This window comes from Calidris pugnax, unplaced genomic scaffold (genome assembly GCF_001431845.1).
Source record: "Calidris pugnax isolate Ruff unplaced genomic scaffold, ASM143184v1 scaffold38, whole genome shotgun sequence".
NCBI classification, from domain to species: Eukaryota; Metazoa; Chordata; class Aves; order Charadriiformes; family Scolopacidae; genus Calidris; species Calidris pugnax.
Window position 1 is genome coordinate 16941839 of NW_015090995.1, and position 21136 is coordinate 16962974.

General features: G+C 37.2%; 1 long non-coding RNA gene across 1 annotated transcript in view; it reads right to left on the reverse strand.

Moving 5' to 3' along the window:
* LOC106895760 overlaps nucleotides 1-21136 on the reverse strand; it is a 129106-nt gene that overhangs the window by 71675 nt on the left and 36295 nt on the right. The window contains exon 2 of the long non-coding RNA XR_001413503.1: nucleotides 1717-1943. This is a non-coding gene — a long non-coding RNA (uncharacterized LOC106895760). The remainder of the gene's footprint in view (nucleotides 1-1716; nucleotides 1944-21136) is intronic.

Consider the following 21136-nt stretch of genomic DNA (forward strand, 5'->3'; position numbering starts at 1 on the left):
TTACTTCAAGCTAATAGAGATTACAAGGAATCAGTTAACACACAGACTCAGCAGTCCATCCAGAAGTGATTCCGCAGCAGATTTACAAAGCCCAAAAAATACGAATATATTCAAAGTGACCGTGAACAATTTTGCTTTAAAAAGGATTCAAATCTAGGTCAGGTGCTCATAACAGCTTCTTTCTTTCATGTAATTTTTACATTCCTTTGCAGTCGAAGAATAAAAATGTCGACACGCTACCAGCACAGCATACACGGTGTCAGACAAGAAACTGCTTGAAAGCTTTAGAGATTAAGAGAACCACCAAGCTGAGAGCTGGTAACAAAGGTGGCAGAATAAGTTTGCTATATTGATTCAAGTTTGGAAGAAATCTACCCCTGATCCACCAACTAAAACATCACAATTTTGTGAAAGAGATTTGGTGATTCTTACACATGCAGCACTGTAATGGCAGTGCTTTATCATGAAGTTGTTCTCATTTCTTTTACGCTATTTTTGAGTCTTTAAGCTCATTTTTCTTAAATGCTCACAGAATATTGTACTTGTTTGAGACTTGGCCTTCAAATTACTGATTCTGCTCTCAACATAAACTTTTTCTACATGTAATTTGCTTAGTCCCAGATTGACACATACCTGTACTTGAGAAACTTCCTTGACCTATTTCTTAGACAGTAGCACTCAGCAGGTGTTTTTGACCTTTTACATACCAGGAGTTAAGGGTACAACTTCACATGAAGATGTGACCACTGAAATCTTTTTGTGAACCAAAAGTTCTAAAAGCTGTTGATAACGTGGTTTTATGTGTTTGTAATTGCACTGTTAAATTACCAAGACAGAAAATAGCTTTCACCACTTTTTTCATGTTCCAACCAAGTAGGAAGACAGTCTTGCATGCTTAATTTTTTGAAGATGGGCAGATTATCTGATTATACTTAATCTCATATTAACACAGTTTACGCCCCAAAAGTCATTTTCACACATTTTTTTAAATTTTCATATCATATATTATAATAAATATAATTACTCTGCAAGACTCAGTACTCAGCTACAGTATTCACTTTGAAATGGTAAAAATTACACTCATTTTTTAGAAAATGAAGGGATCTACTTAAAGAGCATGGAAAGGAGAAAAAAAGTAGTTGGTGGAAATAAATCTATATTAGTATTTATCATCCTCTCCAAGCAAACTAGTACTGACCACTTCCTTGCATTAATAATCTAAGGTTCAAGTACTCACTCACCTTCAAGTCCTCAGAAAGAAGCCTCTCACAATTCAGTCCTTATCAGCAATATATAAATTCTACTCCGTCCTGTCTTTCTACAAATGCTTTCTCCAGTACAGTTTCTACATATATTTGGATTCTCTGACAGCTCATGAGACTGGAAGGTCTGCTTCCTCATGTGAATATGAAATGATAGCAGAGAGAAAGTAGGTATTTCCAGCTACCAGAAACAAGTGTTTCTGAAGACCATATTTATTTCTTTTAGCTCTCATTAAGAGAGCCTAGGACTGGCCTCTGCCACTACCAGTCACTCTTATTTTATGACAAAAAAACCCATCAAAATTATTTATTCTGAAAGTCAGTTTCTTACAATGAATTATGGGTTTTGTCTGGATGCTAACACTGACGTGAAAGGCAAGGTTCCGGGGATGCAGTGCTCTACTTTAGGTCAGAACTAGGGAGTGAGATAATCACTAAGTAACACAATACTCACCTAGTGGTACCGGCTTGGGGAAAAGAAGCTAAATCCCATTTAATTAGCTCTGAAAAGCAGTAGAAAACAGATAGTCCTTCTGGACCCAGAGCACTCCATTGCAGCCTTGCCTCAGCAGTCTCCACACCACATCACTTCATGCTGCACAGCCATCTCCTTTCAATTTGTATTTCAGCTTGTTGATGGTATGATTCCAAGACAAGGCGTCCCTGGTTTGCTTTGTCCTCCTGTGGAGGAAAGAGGAAAGAGAAAACTTTTTCAAACGGAACACCAACTGAGGTATTCAACTCCTGTGAGCCACTGAATAGCATAAAATCTTAAGGCAGGGACAATCCTGCTTTGGAATACTTTTTCCTTCACTACTAGATGCCAATTTCAAGCCTAACAATGCAGCAAGCATATGTTGTTTACCTACTTTGCTTGTTATTATCTCTTGATGCCAAGAGGGTCAAAGGCTACCACTATTAGAGGAAATGCAGTGCATTTTTTATTACCATAATGCATCAGAAAATTCAGTCTGAGCATTAAATGTAAACACGGGTACAAAGGGCCAGCAATTTTTAAATGCTGCTTACCGCTTAACAACTGTTTCTCATTTCGATTTGGCAATACAACTAAACCTCTGTAGTCTAAGTAATAGAAAACCTTTCTGTATTATTTCAAGACAATTATTTTGGTAAATGCAAAACACCATCATCACCACATCCAAAGCTACTTGATAAAGAATTGTATAGGATATTCACCATTGAAGTCTTGTGCTCTAGCTATATTTTAAATTTTATTAAATGCAACATATTTCTTGAAAGAAAATACACACTATTTTTTTCAATAGAATAATCATAATAAAAGAAATATGTTAGAGCTTTGCTTTGCTAGTTTGATCAAATCACCATTTCATCAGTTTGGTTATCAAAGCAGAAATTACCATTGATCACAAAGCCTTTAGTGACTACCACTTCACTGTAAAAGGGCAACTCCTAGCTAATGCTTTCATGTAGCTACTAACGTAAGAACTGCCAGGGTCTGTGGTGAATTAATGAAAATATTCTTTAACCTTTTGACTACTCTAGTGTTCAAAAGCCCACGATTAAAAAAATACTAAAACATTAAATATCTAGGATGCTGGATAAAAGTTTAATACACAACTATTATTAGCTACAATATTTAGCTAACAAATTACAACATTAACTATTAATTACAAATTTAACTCTTAAAAAAGTATTTATCTAACAAATAAAAACAAATGCATAGTCCACATCACAACTATTCTGGGTTTTGTCACACACTTTAAGAATTCTTAAGATTTCTTTTAGTTGCATTAATGGCATTAAATGCAATGTAAGACATTTTGTTAAAAGCAGCGGAAAGGCACTAAGCTTTAGCTCTTGGTTTCAAAAGGGGAACCCCCTCTCTCCCTCCCCAGCCCAGATTTTCACTTTAAGTACAGAATATTTTCAGGGTTTTTCTCTCTCCCCTCCAGCTAGTGAGAAAAAGAGGTCTGTGAAAGCAATGCATTTGTGGAAGTTGGTTCTCAGAGATTTCAAAGACCTGCCTAGAAGGTTCCCTCATGGGTTCATGGGAGCCCACTTCCAGTTTCAGGGTTGCCCAGCTACCAATGAGTTAACTGCAATTGTAAAAATGTCTTAAATTTTCACAGAACTGGGAAATGGGGACTCAAGATATAAAGATGTAAACTTCCAAAATCCAATCCAATCTGGCACAGGACTCTCTTCCTCAACTATTCTGAGGAACCTCAACCCCAGGAACTCCATAAAATATTTTAATAGATGCCTCTTCTTTTTTATCCCCTACTGGAAAGCTTTCGATATTTGGGGGGAAAAAAATACCACTGTTATCTCCTCCTCGCAAACGCTTTCAAAATTTCAGCTGCTTTTCAGATACTTTGTTTGGAATAAATAGCATTTAAACTAGAAAGAATCTGATTTGTGGACAGCTCTCCTCTCCACTCATTGTCTACTTACAATTTCAAGTATGCTAGAATTGAATCTCACAGCCAAAAAAGAAAGGAGCTCAATATTCTTCTTACAGCAACCAGAAGGTTTAAACACAGACAATGTGGGATGATGGATGACACCCTCCCTTCTTGATCATTACCTCCAAGAATCACTGTTAGTAACCTGAAGAGGACAGTAAGCCTCTGGAAAGTGGGGTTTCCAGTCAGATAGAGTTGATCCTGTCTAAGACAGTTTGACACTAGATTAAGCAACTATTTTCTATTATTTCATATTGTCTCCTCTAATGTTGTTGCACTGATTTCTCCAACTAATTTTTCTGTGGACATTACAAGATGAGAAGGCGCTCAGTCCTTTGCGCCTCAGCAAGTACAAAGTACAAAACCTGTGTTTTTCTCCTGCACACCGAAATAGAAAATTCCAAGGCTATTCAATTTCACCACCACTTGCATGTGTGGTTCCACTTTTGAAGTACTAAAGCTGGATTTGATTGTCTGGCAACATTTCCATTCACCATCACGGATGAGATTGTTAGCAACAAAAAGGTTACAGGGAACTGCTGTACCATTCCCTTCATAACCAAAGTCTGTCCAACAGCAACAGCCCGCAATGCTACAGCAGGAAAAGGACCACAAATGGAAACATCCAGGCTTTGTTCTTATGCCGTGAAACTCGGACAGATCTTATGCTGTCTATGGAGGTTCAAAACCAGTAAGAATTGTTAGACCATAAAGGATCCAACTGCCCTATGAACCCTACTATCTTCCTTTTGATTTGTAAATAGCAGTAAACAAACTTCTGACAATTTGAGCAAAGGTAATTTAAACCTTAGACTGGAGAAATTGCACGACAGTGGGAATAAGAAACACAGATTCTAGTTCTATTTACCTTTATATGTCTTTTCTGCTGCATTTAAAATAAGTAGTTACGCATCTTTTTTTCAATTTTGTGATAAAAACTGCAAAATCATTGGTGCAAAATTAGGTCAGCTGTTCCTTCTGTGACTCTTGATATTAGTAAGGAGCAACAAAAAAAGCAGAACCAACACTACCAAGGTAATTTGCACCCAGTAAAGAGGATTCCTCTGCAACCCTTTCCAGGGGGAGGGTTGTGGGTGGTGGTGGTGTGTGTTCATGATTTTGTATTTAAAACAGAAACTAGAAATTAGTAAATCCAGATTTTGCATTGATTCTGGTTTGTGTCAGAGCATTTATTTCCAGGTTTACTCCTCCTGAATAGGCTGTTGAAGCTCACTGTGGCACTCAGAGCTCAGTGTCAAGTTCCCTTTGGAATACAAACAATCAAATGTGTGCTCTCATTTAGACACCAGCTGAGCTCTGCCAGCCATTGAAAGCCTGGCTTATACAAAGCCTGACACTTTTGGTTACACCTGTTAAAATAGTCCTCTTAAGAGGACACTCCAGGGGAATATTTCTCACTGTAAGAACAGTAGGTTACAGTCTTCCCTATTCCTTATTTCCTCATCTTTAACATTCTGGATCCTACATCCTGAAAAATCCTCTGAAAAGATACACAGTTTCTCTCTCTAGTTAGCCCTTCACAAGCCAATCATATCTAAATGGAACCCTGTCCTCTAAACCCTAAAGAAATGGTCATATGTGCCAAGGTACCATGAAACACAGTTATCCTCTACATTTTCCTCCTGTTCTGCAGCCTAGGGCAAAATCTGTGTGCCGTAGTTTCCTATGCCATCTACTAATTGGTGGTAACTCAGTTGGGAAAAAAGTGGCATTACTTCCCAAAGGACAAGAGCAGGTTACTTTGATTTTCCAAGTAGGTCATTCACTCTTCAAATGATGAATGAGTGACATTCAGAAGTAACACTAATACAGCAGTGGCAGCTGTTGTCAAAAATGTCAGCTTCTTTCAGCTTTGCAATACTGCAATGGCATTTCATACCTGCCTTGTTTTGATCTACTGCAGATTTAAAATGATTCAGCACATACCTTTACATGTCTGTATCTTCCCACTGGGATGTCACCAGTCACCAGTACTTACAACTTTGTTATATCAATACCTGTCAGTAGGCAGCTTAAGAAAGTTTGTATTTTTCACTGGTGGCTATTACTTCTGTGTTTCTAACTTTTAACCAGTAACTTCTACTTCTCAGTCACACACAGTCAGAATGCTTTAATGTGCAGGCTTTAACACGTAAACCACAAAAATGATGGATAAAAATTGACACACAGAAATACAGTGTTTTCAATATTAAGATATTCAGGCTCCAACAGGGTAGGTTTAGATTGAACATTAGGAGGAATTTTACACAGAAAGAGTGGTCGGGCATTGGAATAGGCTGCCCAGGGAGATGGTTGAGTCACCATCCCTGGATGTGTTTAAGAGCCGTTTAGATGTGGTGTTGGGGGACATGGGAGAACTTTGTAGAGTAGGGTAGATGGTTTGACTCGATGATCCCAAGGGTCTCTTCCAACCTAGACGATTCTATGATTCTATGATATTAGTCTGCTGTATTTACATGCAAAAAAAAGCTATTTCAAACCTTGTAAAAAATGTATCAGTATATTCTCCACTTCCTGATCAAAGGTTTTCCCAGAAAGACTTGTACAATGAGGTTTATAACTGTAGGGAAACAAACACAATTCTTGTTAACTGTGTTTTCCAAATCTCAAATATTTCAAAGATAACATTTTGCAGAAAACAGAACTTCCCCCCCCAAAATACGCTGTAGACTTGTCATCAAGCCTTTCCAGTGATCTTCGGAAGAGTTGTCATGTTACCCAGTGAACACCATAAATTAGTTTTCCAGTTTTCTTACTATATGGAAAGGGTCAATTGACATAATTATGCCAAAACCATAATTTAATGACATTAGCTCAGTTGAGGGGTGAGGGGGAGGAGGAATCCTCCAATTTTCAAAGATCAGTGTAAAAATATAACCCCCAAATTGCTAAAAGCCAACAAAAAATAAAAAGGCAAAAGAAACTAAAGTTACTTTTGAAAGAATCATTAAATCTTAATGGAATCTCATCAATTATGAATAGTCGAGGAAGGCAATCCTCGCTCACACCTTCAAAACAGCACATACATGCCATTTTATACTGTCTTCCCACTTACCAGGAAAATACCCATTAAAGAAATAAGGACCTTCATACTTCCAAAAGCCAGTTAAATTTGGGTAGTCTTGCTGTTGCCATAATGGTCTGAGTACACAAGCAAGCCCCAGCTTTTTCAGCTTGGTTTTATTTTCTTACTATGTGTTGCAAGTCCTATCTCAAGTGGCAAAATTGGATATCTTCTACGATTTATTTACAACTTTGCTTATATAAAAAGTTGAACACAAACGGGCCTAACTTTTCTCAAATTCTCTCTGGATCTGAAAAAGGGTCTGCTAGTTTAAAAGCATTCCTACCTTTTTACAATTATGGTAATTAGTCTAACAAAAGATACAAACTCTATTAAAAATCCTAAAATATGGCTTTGAAAATTTTGTTTAATTTGCAAGTACACACATACCCCACTTAACCGAATATTCTCCTTCCTACGTCACAAAAGTCCATAAAGCAATTCAGTCACAGACCAAATTACCATCTAAATTACTGATCGTTACATTTGGCATTTGAATTCAGATTGCAGATACTGCTCTTTCCCTGTGGATTCATGATACCATTTCTGTAAGGAACAAGGATCCGCTGGTCCCCTTAACTTCATAAAAATCATCAAGTGCTCAACATGTCTTGATACTAAAACAACTAACATGAGAAAGTCTCAAACAACAAAATCCAAGCTTTCCCTGAACTGCAACCTCAGGGATTTATTTCAGCATTTATGAAATTTACAAACACTTCTATCATGATAATTCTAAATACACAGAAGTTCATAGTTTTTAAACTCACAGCTTAAAATTTATCCACAGGCTGGTTAATAACACTTTTTCTTCACTTCAAATCTGGATTGAGGCGCAAAGATTTAGGCAAGTAATTCATATAATTTTACCCTATGCTTTAAAGAAGCTGAACTGATTTTGAAGATCTCTGTGTTGAATTGATTTATAACAGTTATTCTGATTAAATTAAAATCCACTGTTAATTACTAATAAGAGCAGCACCTTGCTGAGAATGTCTTAGTGTAAAATCTTGCAATTTCTGGGGACAAAGGGGAGTAACACGAGTGTTTTCAACATTCCACTAATGGTTTGTAACTTCTGCCATTCTCAGTAGCCCATGAAAAAAAAAAAAAAGGGTTCCGTTCTCACATGTTGTGGTATTGGGAGACTTTTCTAATGCACACAACAGGAGAGTCATCAATTGAAACAAACACCTGCTGAAGCTAGTAGGCAGTGCACACACAAGCTTTAATATCTGTTCTGCAGGTGACAGTAGTGCTACAATAAAAGTGAGTAAAAATAGCTTTTCCAAGCTCTAAATTCATTGTAGTGAGAAATTCTTTGTGCACAGTCAAAATCCAAACTGAACAGAAAGGTCCTGCTTTTGTAAAATGGGTCACTGATCTACTCAATCCCAGGAGAGCAAGCTAGTTCCCTTTACATACATTCTGCCTCATCAGACTTGTTGGCACTCAACTGTGAAGGCTGAAACAGGGAGACACCCAAATAGCTGCTATTTGAGCTTATTGACTGGTACTAGTCTTTGCGGTTTCCAGACTGTGAAGAAAACTTTCTTACTCTGATATATGGCCATCATCTTGACATTAATTGCATCATGTTTCCTTTGTTGGCATATGTTTCAAAGATAGAAAGCAAGTTGATATTTTATGGTAAATAACACTCCCCTGCATTCTCTTCTATAGAACTACACATAGCAACTACACATAGCAAGCACCTTACAAAGCAAGAAGAAGTTGCCACAGTCTTAAATCTAGCACTTGGTTGTAAGATGCCTTGCAAGAGTCCTGTTCCCTCTTCTAGCTAATACGTTCTTGCAACATTTTAATTTCTTTAATTAAGCCTTGTGTGATTTCTGCTCCTAATCACTATTCTGCCATATGATGACAGTGATTTGATGTATTTTCTTGGAATAATGTTACTGTCTTTTCAAAAAAGTTAAGCAACCATTAATATTCAAGGAGCTTAATGCTCAAAGGGCACTTAAATTCGGAACAATTTTAACTTGGTGTTCTACAGTGTTAAGGTTTCATTCAATATTCTTGGCAAACCCCCCCCACCTAAGCAAGAGCTATCTAACAGAGTCAGAAAAGCAAGAGGATCTCATTACCTATAGCTTTAAAATAATTCAGATTGCTTTTTCCAGAGTGATGTACAAGTAAGTTATTTTTTAATTCTTCCTATGTCTGTCTTCATAATTCAGAATCATTCAACAGAACTGCTATGCTGTTCACCAAAGATGTTATACGTATTCAAAGGGAAGATCCACTAAGATAAATTTATAAGCAGTCTGCATTAAAAAGAATGGGTTTTGACTTTCTAGCAGCTTTATAAACTATTATGACAATATTCTTAGTTAAGAATGGTAATAAAATGGTAAAGCACTCTGAAGGCTTCAAAACTTATTTTAATTGTGTGTGCATGACTGGTAATTGCTTCCCTCCCCCAATAACACTGTGTGTGTAATTTGATTATCTTAAACCATGAAGGACAGCAACCTTTACTTCAAGACACTTTAAAAAAATCCAGCAAAATAAACTCATGAATAATTAGATTTCATCAAGACATAACTAATTCCTGACACGCTACACTACTGATAATTGAACTTATGACTAAGAAAGAAATATTATGTGAATGATTTATGAAAACGCTAAAGAAGATATCCTCATGCAATTCTCTCATTTCCTGGTGGAAATAAAACTATTCCGTATTTTTAATAATACATTATTTCATTTCCTGTAAGATATTCTGCACTGATGCTGAATACTAGTGATGTTTATAATACTTTTCCAGCACACTGTTTTTAAAGCAGTAATTCCAGCTTGATATTTTCCTCCTCTTTCTCACCAGGACCTTTTAGTCCCAGTTGATTAATTACCATAAGAAAATTCTATCACTTGCTTCAGGATGAATGAGAGACTTGGGTGGGTGTTAGTGAGGGGAAGGACTTCGGGTTGCTTTCAGGGCAGCAGCCATGGTTCGCATTCAGGATCAGCCTTGTGAGGGGCCACAGATCAGTACCGATGGGCTTTGCGCGTCAATCCTTAGCTGCTGGCTTGGCAAGAACTCTTTGGCATGCAGCACCACATTAATCCTTACAGCCACTGGGGTCTGCCGGTGTCATCTAATTTAGAAATTCTTCATTGGTTAGAGTAAGGAAAATGGTTTAACTAATGAACCTTTAAATGGTGTCTTTGGTTCACGTTTCCATCTCCCACTGCACCAAAATACTTGATCTCAATATGCCCTCTTAAACACAAACATTGCCCAAGCTCACAGCAAGAGTTGCACCTAAAAATAGACTGCTCCTACAAAGTTTAATTTATAGAATTCACTGAGGTGTCTCAAATATTGCATAAAAAATGGATCTATGATTAATACACCTGCTTCAAGGCAATTTCTGTTTTCATTACGATAACAATAAAAACCAAAGGTAGGGTAGCTATAGAAAGCACTGCTTTCACTACCTTTTAGCAACTCATGACAAACCCACTGTGAACCAGTTAAAGTAAAAAATTCAGAACTTGGAACATTTCTAAAATTCAGAAACTAGGTATGATCTTCTAGCTGTCTTTAATGTATACACTTTATACTACAAAACACCAACAGTAGAGCTGGATAGAAATTGACCTCAACAACAAAAAAACATGAGGTACTACTTACTATACCCCTACACTCTCAAGAAGAGCCCAAATACTGCAAAGAAAAATACAGCAAAGAAATAAATAGTAAAGGGGAAAAAAGGTAGCAGTGGAAACTTGAATTAGGTGCATAAGTATGAACCTGTATGTCTTCTTCAATTCATATCCATTTGGTGTTTTTTTGGTTTTTTTTTTTTAAATTTGCCCACAGGACAGAAGCCCCCCCCCAAGCTGCAAAGGAAAGACTACTTCAAAGAATTCCTTTTCATTCCCCAGAGGAGAGGCAGGTTGCAGCTCTTGGCCAATCATTCTTATAAACGAAAGTGTCTGCATGATTCCTTATAAATGCCCTAAGATAAATCTTTAAAAATCCTTAAGGAACCCGGAATAATTTCTTTTGGTCTTCACAAAATAACTCTTTCCAAGATGTCAGAGAATTCCAAATAAGTGGAGAGATGCACTAATAAAGCTCGTTGAAGAAACTTAAAAGTAACCATGTACCAATACCACTTTCCATTCTACTACAGTCTGTCAGTGGACAAATTCCAGTTTGTGTCACTGATTTAATCTTGGAAGGAAAACAGAAAGAAAAATGACTGATATGGACACAGATGGACAAAATGAAACTGTGGGGTGTTGCATTTGGAAAGCATCAATCGATTCTACTGCACCATCGCTAAAAGATCAACAGTTGGAGAAATTGCATTTTCTAAGAAATAAAAAGCCTTAGCACATACGGACCTCCAACAATTCTGTTTAATGATTGCTATACCCTTTTGTCAACTGTAGCCTCTTTCCATAAATCATTTCCTAGTATCCAACAGAAAAAAAACCAAAACAACAAAAGCAATGTGTCATATTTGTAATCCCACCTCACAGCTATAAAGTATCTAGCATTAGATGTGCATTAAGTGCTGTTTCATTTATTATATTAAACCTGGCAGAAAACACAGGGCAGGACAGGACTAAAATTCAAGCTGAATTTTTCAAGAAGTCTGGAAAACTATCAAAGGACACTTACAATGAGTTTCCTTGGTTTTTATGGATGGAACTGAAAGTGAACAAATGCCTTTTCCTTTTTCATAATAATCATACAGTATTTAAAGACCATGTATAATCTACAGTTTAGCAAGGCTGTGGGAAACAGACTTACAAACTCAAAAAAAGGACAGGAAAAACTAACTTGTACTTTTAATGTCTGGAGACAATGGAAATAAGGGTAAATTTCAATTCATGAGGTTTTTTCAGTGTATACCAAGCAGCATGGAAAGATCCTTAATTTATTTCTTCTTACAGCTTAGTGTAAAGGTAAATAGACTATCCATTAGGTTTAAAATTGTATTTCACCAATTCCATTGGATATCCAAGACCTTATCATCACAATATTGGTTAAAGTATGGCAGCAGTAAATGTCATGTCTGTCAAGCTGTACTGTTCTGAGCCAATCCATGTTAGATTTACTCTGAGTAAATGTCAGTGCTATCGAGAGCTCGCAGAAAAAGCAGATTTTTCTTTACAGACAAGCATTTAACAATAAATTGTCTGGCTAGTACAACAGCAGCAAACTAATGACTGGGTCTTGCTTCCTGGAATGATCTGAAGGATGTTACACAACTGATTTTTCATCTCAAGGCAGTTTTCACAGTTCCACAGCCACTTCTCCACCACTCCAAGACGACATTTACCAAATGTCTGCGTATCCTGGCCTCTGTGTGACTAGGTTTTTCTAGCCATTTCAATATGCTCCTTGAAGGTGCACTTTGCCAGTTACCTGGAGCAGGAAAATTCCCTACAGTAAGTTCAAGGTTTACACAATCCAATCTCTTATCCCACTGCAAGGCCCGTCTTGGGCAACCACAGGAACTGACTGGCCGTGCCAGATAAGCAGCATTACTCTGAGCTGAACAGAAACCAGAGAGCTAAACTGAAGTTGGGAACTGCCCTCCCAGTGATGCTGCACAGGTCCTGCCTCTTCAAATGAGCTGCCTCTCCAAACACAATTCATAGAAAGTTACATTCATTACTTGATCCAACACAGCTGATGCATTTTCCTGTCACTGCCCTGTGGGAATTCTCACATACTAGACATATAGAAAGCTGAGATAACCAGTTCTTTGTTACTTGTTTATCTTACCTGTAATTATATGTCCTTGGGTTTATCAGGTTCTGTTGTTTTTCAGGCCTGGCTCTAATCCTCATCTTTACAGATTCAGTGTGAATTCCCAGCCCCTCCAAGCCAGCTTGGCAGGACTCATTCTGCTGCATTTCACTACTGTCCTGAGATGTTCTCATCTGAATGGAAACCCCCTTCGGTTACTGATCTCCATTGCTCCTGGCCTGGGATATGTACCACATGCAGCACTGACAAGTGACAGAGTCTGAAAACATCAAAGCCTTTAAAGTTACAGCAAGCTCCAGAAAGCAAAAATCATTTACACAGTCATAGACTGACTTTGTGGAGGAAATATTAATTTCAGTTAACCAAAATAAATACTGAACAAAGAAATCAAAATTATCACTTGCACAACAGCCTTTTAAAGCCTCATCCTAGATACAGGTTTCATTCACTGATTTCTACACAAGCTGGCTTTAGCCATGAATGCATTTTAAAAAACAAATAGTTTTCCATTTTATTATCCTCAGCTTCTCAGCTCCTTCAAGTAAACAGAAGATGGCCACAAAAAGACAGAGGAAGTAGCACAGGCAAAAAACTGAACAATGGGACCTTAAGCCATACCTGCATCCCAAACTCCATCAGACAACTCCCTAGCAGGTAATAACAAAGAATCTGCATAGAGGAAAAACATCAAGCATTCACCTACTTGAAACTTGCTTTTAAATTACACTGATACCAAAGAAACCCAATAACTCCTCCATACGGTTAGGATCTGGATGTGCCAGGCTGAATGTGCAGAGCTGCTCTAGGAACAGTAAGGTTCCCCTCTGCCCCTCACCCCCGGGTTGTTTAAAGAAGCATGAGACCTCTCAGTGCTCCCACAGTAGGAGCAAAACTGCAGGTAACTGACAGTACCAGAGCTGTCAGAGGTTGGGTTACACTAAAAGTAAAGCTAATGCATTAACTCCATCCTTTCTTTTGAGAACGAATCCACCTGCAGACTGCACTTGAGGATTGGCACATTAGTTTCCATTGCTTCCCTTTCCCAGACACTCAAAGGACTAAAAAAGGAATCTCTCTCTTAAAAGGTCTTTGTGACTGCATTCTTTGAGGAAGAGAAGATCCAACATCTTGGGGTTTAGAGGAGTGCGTGCTCTGAGGAAAAGACAACCCACACCTCTGGGGTTTAGAAGAGTCGCAACAAAAAGTCTCTTTCAGGTTATCAGAGCTTATTCCATCTGAGAGATTGCTGGGAAGGCTTCTTGTTAGCACTGGCTGGCAGAGAACAGTCAAGCAGAAAAGGAATTTCACTTAGAGCTCAAACAGCAGCTCGGTGCCTTGTCTGGAAATTTGAACAGGAGGTAAAAAGTGAAAACAAAGAAAAGTTGGGCCGGCTTAAAATAGATACGATTCCCTGCCATTATGGGGAGACGCACCATAAAACTGACATCCTCAGGAAAGTAGCCTGTCATCTTACGAAACTTTACAACAGAAATCACTCTGGGCTCTAGAGCTGCTTCTCCCACCTTCACCTCTTTGAAAAAAGCAAATATAACAGTTTTGTAATCAGAACGGTGCTAGGATTTTGGCATGAGCAAATCTGGTTCTCTTTACACTTTATGACTGCTGTGATACAGGATTTAACCATCTTCTCTGCCAGGAAAGTGCGTGCTGTCTGATGAAAACCCCCACTTTGACTGCTGTATGCACCACCTCCCTACACCCCCTACTTCAGCAGGGCCTTAGCACACAAGCTGTTCTGGATAAAGTTTGAGCAGATGAATAGGATTCCTGCTTTCAGCTGCTAAAGATCCTCTAAATCAAAGCTACACATTACTACAAAGTAGTCTTCCACCTAGACCTGGCCTTTCTGTAACCCTTCTGAGCACCTGGTGCACTTCTGTCTATAGATTAGAAATCCTCATGTCACTCTATATGTGCCTCAGCCTGGACCAGAGTAGCTTGGAAAAGGTAATAGCACCTTTAATCCAGGCAGCTGTTTCCAAGTAGGTGTTCTATTACATCCTGCTTCATCTCTGAAAAGCATAGATTTTACTTTCCCTGGTACCACTAGTACACAGATGACAAGTTTATTAAGAAAAGAGAGTGGATGTTTTAACCACATGGTGATGCACAAACTGCAAATCTTTCAGCTGCATGGTTGATAAGATTATGGATGTCTACAAGTTTACTTAACACAAGTTTGGGCAGATTTCTTAATCCTATAATATCTTTCCTTAGTATAACTCCAGGAGAATGGATAACGCTGCAGGCATCATTTCTGTAAAGTCACAGGTGACCTGTTATATACATCCATTTCTCAATGAAATGAGCTTAAGCAGGCAAAACCTATTCCTAAAGTAAAACGGAATTAAAAAATGTAAAGCTTACAGTATTTCTTTCTACATTGTATACATTTTATACAACACTTTCAACAGGAACCTAGATAGCTCACCTACACATGTTCTTATTCTTTTTTAGCCTTTAAAGCAAATCCTTCTAATCTTGCTAATTTTACAGTGGCTTTCATAAAGTTTGCTACCCAGATTCTCTAAAAATTCTCATGCAGATTTCCTCACACATTCTTGTACATTCAAATTGAGACAACACATAGAAATTAAAAAGACTTCCTATTGCCATTTACAACTTGAAAAGATATTTTAGATAATTTCCCTGCTGCTTGTCAGAAAAAGCTGAAGAGGTGAACCTGAAGTTATTGTGTACAATCCCGTTTTCAGCTCTTTTATCTCATGGGATATAGGGTATTTTTCAGGGAGAAATATACACTATAAATATTTGCACATAAAGACAGTAATGTAAAAAGCAACAATAATGTTACAACTCTGAAAGAATGAAATGCAGGAGCTCAGAAATGGTGGGTGAAGGGTAGAGGGTTTTTTGTTATTTTTGTAGAGAGGATTTTTAACTTCCAGGAGATGTAAAGTTTTAACTGCAGGATGCTATACAAAAATCTAAAGGCCCTGAGTAACTAAGCTTAATGGATCTGAAGAGAGCAAAGGGTTTAGAATACTTTATGCAAAGACATGGCTGTTAAATGTCTAAACATAATTATCTAATATCTCAATTAACTGCCAGAAGACTCTGAATTTATATCATTTCTTTGTGGAAGACAAGCCGAGTCACAAGTTGTAAGTATAGATGGGAAGCCTAGCAACCTTTTAGAGAGTATTAGGAACTAAAAAAATTAAATTCATGTGTGCTCTTTCCTCTAGTTATACGTTGCTGCCACACATTTTTTAGTCTAAGTTAATAAATTCAACTTCAAAATGAATTTTCTTTATTTGTTGTATTTATTAACACATGGCACAGGCATCTTTCTAATGGATGAACACCACTTTGCATTAGAAGCTGTTGCCTTCCTCAACAACGTGACATGCTTTAGTACTAATGAAACAACTTCTCTCCATATGAACATAATTTTTGCCAACGTTGTCACATCTATGTTAACTATTTAAAAGGTTTTTACTTGTTAAAATGTCTTTAGTTACGTGGTTTTCAGTAATTTCAAAGAAAGTTACACTGAAACCAATTTGACTGGTTCTGCTTGACTAATAGATTTCCCAGAAAGAATTAATGTAGTGTCTGCTAGTTTGAATTCTGAAAATATTAAGTACAAGTATGTATTTAAAAGTTTGTGGTTTTTTGCTTTCAAAAGAATTTCAAGTTCTACATTATTTTTCTTTCTTGTAAGTTATGAACACTAAGTCATTTCTCAAAGAATTATTTATCAAAAGATGATAACTGCTATTAAGTGTATTTTTCTTTTTGGCAGTCTCAGTATTGCCAACCACAAAGTTCAAACATCATGAGTCAGCACACACAAATAATTACATTTACATGTAGAGCAATTAAATATCTCTTTAAAACCTGATCATTTTATTTGTTACCTGGCTTCTGAATAGTAATTTTTTTTTACTCTACTATTATCTCTTATTATATCTAAAGGATGTCGAAGCTTCTACTAAACTTTTCATCAAGCCTTGAGGTACTTTACCATCATCAATACTAACTGTGTGCAGGTCATTAATAACACTCTTGGGTTATAAGAAAAAATAAGTAATGTTATCAAAGAAAAGATCTGTAGTAGATGATATATGGGGATAAGCATCCACTATTTGGGTTGTTACCTTGCTGTAATTTTTTTTTTTAAATAAATTGCTTTCTAACATACTTTAGTATCTCATGGAAATGAGTAGGGCCAAAATCAGTTCAGGGAATAGAAAGATTGAGAAGAGAGGGAGGGATTTGAGACAATTTTTGATTCAGATGACTGTGAGCACTTAGCAGTTTAGGAATTCTTCTTCAAGTATTCCTGTTTCCCAGTAAATTGTCTCTAGTAGTGATAAATCATAATCAGTAGAAGATGAGACATTCTCTTGAAAAATAAAAAATAATTTAAAAAAATAATCCCTGACCACTCATCTATAATAAGGACAAGTGCACTGGCCTGACTTAGCCAGCTCTGGGCTCAGTAAGTCCACTTATCACAACTCACAGCTTGTTCAAGGTCCAAATCTACGATTACACTGGCTCAATTTTTGCTTGAACAGTATTTGGGTTTACTGGCGCTCCACAAAGGTTCCACAGAAACAACTGCAACAGTTTGAAGAGTCCATTTTGCTTCTATGCCTTGCTACTGTAGATTAGAAGCTATGGAGCATCAATCTGCATAATAACTGAGAAAAATCTGCTATAAATACAGTGCTCACTCTTCAGCAAGACTGCAAGTGCCTAATTTACTTTCAAGGGAGAGGCAACTGGACAAATGTGTAAGATGCTACATGATTCAAAAAACCCATGTAACAGTCTCAGAAGTAGTTGTTATTTCCAGACCTTCTCAAGGATTTATGCTGCTGAACAGAAGATAGAGGTTCTTGGGACAGGATTGCTTCAGCTCACTAGAAAGGAAGGGCTATTTCTGACATTACTCCACTTATTCAAAGACAAAAACTTGAATTGTAGAATTTAGTCTGTTCATAGTTAACTGAATGTCATCTTAAAAACATTCAAGTTTTCTGACCCACTTGCAGAAATTAGGACTCTTAGGTCATTTCTCATTTCCAGCATAACAATGTAGCCAGTTCACTCCTATTTGTTCATATGCTGAAAAAGCTTTTCATTGTGATATTTATTCCGTCTTCTCTTCTTTGTATATACTTTACAGCTCAATAATAACCTTATAATAATTTTGTCAGTAACCACAAAATATCAAGCCCCTTCATTCTGCTCTTATAACTGCTGCTCCATATGCCTTCTAATTGCTTAGTCATTAATAGACGCCAGCCAAAAATAATCCTTTCTTCAATATAGCTGATACAAACTGTACAAAATTTGTATTCCAGATAAGGTAGTATAAATATTTCCCTCTCAGAATATTTTCCTTTTCAGCATTACACTGACAGCCCACAGTGATCAGAACAAGTCAGCAGCATTCTCATCCATTATTACTGGTAGCGTTCATTCCTTACATACATGATCTTTATTACCTATGTACATGTTATAGTACTGAATTTTCTTCATTTCTCCTACCTGCAAGGTCATGAAAGCTTGTCTACATGATAGTCTTACCATGTAGTTACTTAGATTTGTAACTGTGGTTTCGACCAAAGAGGACACAACTTGGTCTGAGAAAGCTTCACACAAGATAGCTTCTTTCTACCTTTAACACATACTTGTTTTCAAACAGTAACATGACCTCTTCACACAATAGATACATCTGGATTTTGTTACTTTTCAAGTCTTGAAGGATTCTTTGTTCTTCTACTATATCATAATAGAGATGAAAATATCAGCTGTTGGTTATTGGTCACTGCTATTTCTTCTTTCATTTCCCTCTCTCTTTCAAATGCATGACAAACCAAAAGGTTTTAACGGTGAGACTCCAGCTGGAGTACTGTATCCAGCTCTTAATTAGAAAGTCTTCAGAAACTGAGCTTGGGTAAGACTACTTTCGCCAAAGAATAATGGAAAAACAGTCAGCCCAGGAATTCTAAAAAGTTAAAGATCAGTTTTCTTTTAAGAGGCAAACATTTAGGGCACAACATCAGAGGATTTCTTTAAAAATGAGTTACCGTAAAAAAATTTAAGAGGCTATTTTAGTATGTAAGTTTTTTTAAATAGTCTTAAGTTGAAGAAATTCATTAATTATTTATTAATTATTAAGGTGTAATTGCCTCTATACACAGCTAGCTAGTTCGTAACAATCAAAATTATCTTAAAAAGCGTAAAAATGGATGTGGCAGAAAAGAATAATACCCCATTTGTAGAAAATTCTTGCTACTTCCTTAGCTCAGTTTTTCAGGATGATTTGCGCTGCCCTTTAGAACCCTATTTTGAATTGCCTCTCTTGGATAGGTTTGCCTCAAAAACGTGGTATGAACTAGAACTCCCAGGGCCTTTACATGAAAAGTTCTTTAAGCAGAGATGTTTCAAAGAAAGAACTCCAAACTCCACAAAATCCACACTTCACCCAAAAAATACTGTTTTGCTCGAAAATATCCGACTGGCCCTAGATACAATAATCTATTTTGCTGATGTAAAGTAAGGCTACCTAGTCTGATAATCTTTGTTGCTCTTCCTTCCTTTGTTGCTTAGTTCCTTCCAGCAATTATCCTTTTTGTGGCTGAACATATACCATACCTTAAAAAATTGCTATAAAGAAAACAGCCAGTGCTGGTGAGCAAAGAGACAACTTCAACACACAGTAGCAGACAAACCACCCAATAAGAGCACGTCTTTTCTACACTGATTTCCAAATATAATTTTATATGTATAGAATAAAATAGTTGCTGACATCTTGACAAAGGATATGGGTCATAACAGATCCATTGGTTTACCAGTAAGTGATTCATCCTATTCTGTTTGTTTTCAAGCTAATTCAAAGTTATCAGGGAGTCAAATGTTTACATTCAGTAAACCCCTGTATCTTGTGTTATCTATAAATATTTGCTTACTATGGACTCACCCTTTAATGCCAAAACACCAATTCCCATGAGAGATGGGAGAAGTGAAGCTCTGGACACGTTTGCTCCTCAGATAGAGACCATCAGTTTAGTTCCATGCCACGATCAGATTGTGTCTTCCTGGGACCTGACACCCCCTGTTAAAAAGAGAGGCCTTTGGCATCTTCCAAAGGTACACCCTTGCTTCTATGATTCTATGATTCTTTGTCTCTATTGGGCTTTTCCTAAGGACACACAGCTATCAGAGACCAAATTTAAAATCACATCTATGATCTATTACTGCAGGGGATTAACTGCTTAGTTTACCCAGAATCATTCTTTCTTTGGGTCTGTAAATTAATTATGAATGCATATTTTATTGTAACTCATACCTCATAGCACAAGAAAAATGGATGAGTGCTAATTACAGCATGAATTCTTATTCAAATATTCAAGTATAACACTCACATTAAACACTATCCTCAACCTATTCAGACTGGAAATTAAAGAAAACACAGTCAGCCATTATTTTTTAGAGTTGTTTGTGGATATATTGTGACTTCAGGCGTTGTAGACTTCTTGGCTTGAAAAGGTCACATCATTCTTCAGAAAAAAAGAACAAAAACCCTGAGATTCCTTTTATTTCTTTGTATATCACTACTCAAAAGCAGGTCTGAAGTGAGAAACTAGCCAGGGTCTCAGAACTCCAGTGGAGACATCTTCCAGTTAATCTGACCTCTTTTCCAACAGTAATAACTCAAAAAAATTTAAGACTTCAGACATGCCCTTGATTTGTTTTAAAGGGCACATTCTGCTTTTGAAAACAACATCAGTTCAGATAACTCCTAAAGCTTTCTGCAATAATAGCATTCAAGAAAAAAAAAATCAGGAATTTTATATCTAAATTATTAACTCTTAAGCTTCTCTGGCTGTTTTAAGAATCTTATTTTAATTATACTAGACATGTAAAAATCAAACTTCGCTAACTGATGGAATCTAAAATCTGCTACACTTTAATACTGGTCAGAAAATGCAGATACTTTTAACTGTGATACCAAGCAGACTATCAGATTCTTAGCCAGTTAAATCTGTCTTGAGAAGATAAAAACACAAAGGAAAGACAACCCCACTTCTCCTTCAAATCTAGTTTTTACAGTCTCACATACTCTTACCCTAAGTGACTTTTCAGAGGGATTTATAATCTTCAATGAGTAGGATGCAGGGGCAGAATTTTTGCTGTACTTAAACTTATTTTAGACAACTTTCTAACCACATCCATACAGGGTCCTTTTCTGCAAGACTGCTTTTCAACTGGTCAGCCTGAATCTATGCTCATGCATGGGATTACTCCTCCCCAGGCACAAGACCTGACACGTGTGTGTTGAACTTCATAAGGTTCCTGCCAGCCAACACCTCGTGTGTCCAGGCAACCATCTGATCTACCAGCCACCCTTCCCAGCTTTCCATCACCTGTGAATTTGCAGAGGGTGCATGCTGTAGCCTCCATCCAGGTAACTAATGAAATAATTTACCACTTTTGGCCCCAGTATTGATACTGGGATATGTCTCTAGTGACCGACCTTGGTGGACTTCATCCTGCCTTTTGTGCTGACAGTTCAGGGTAC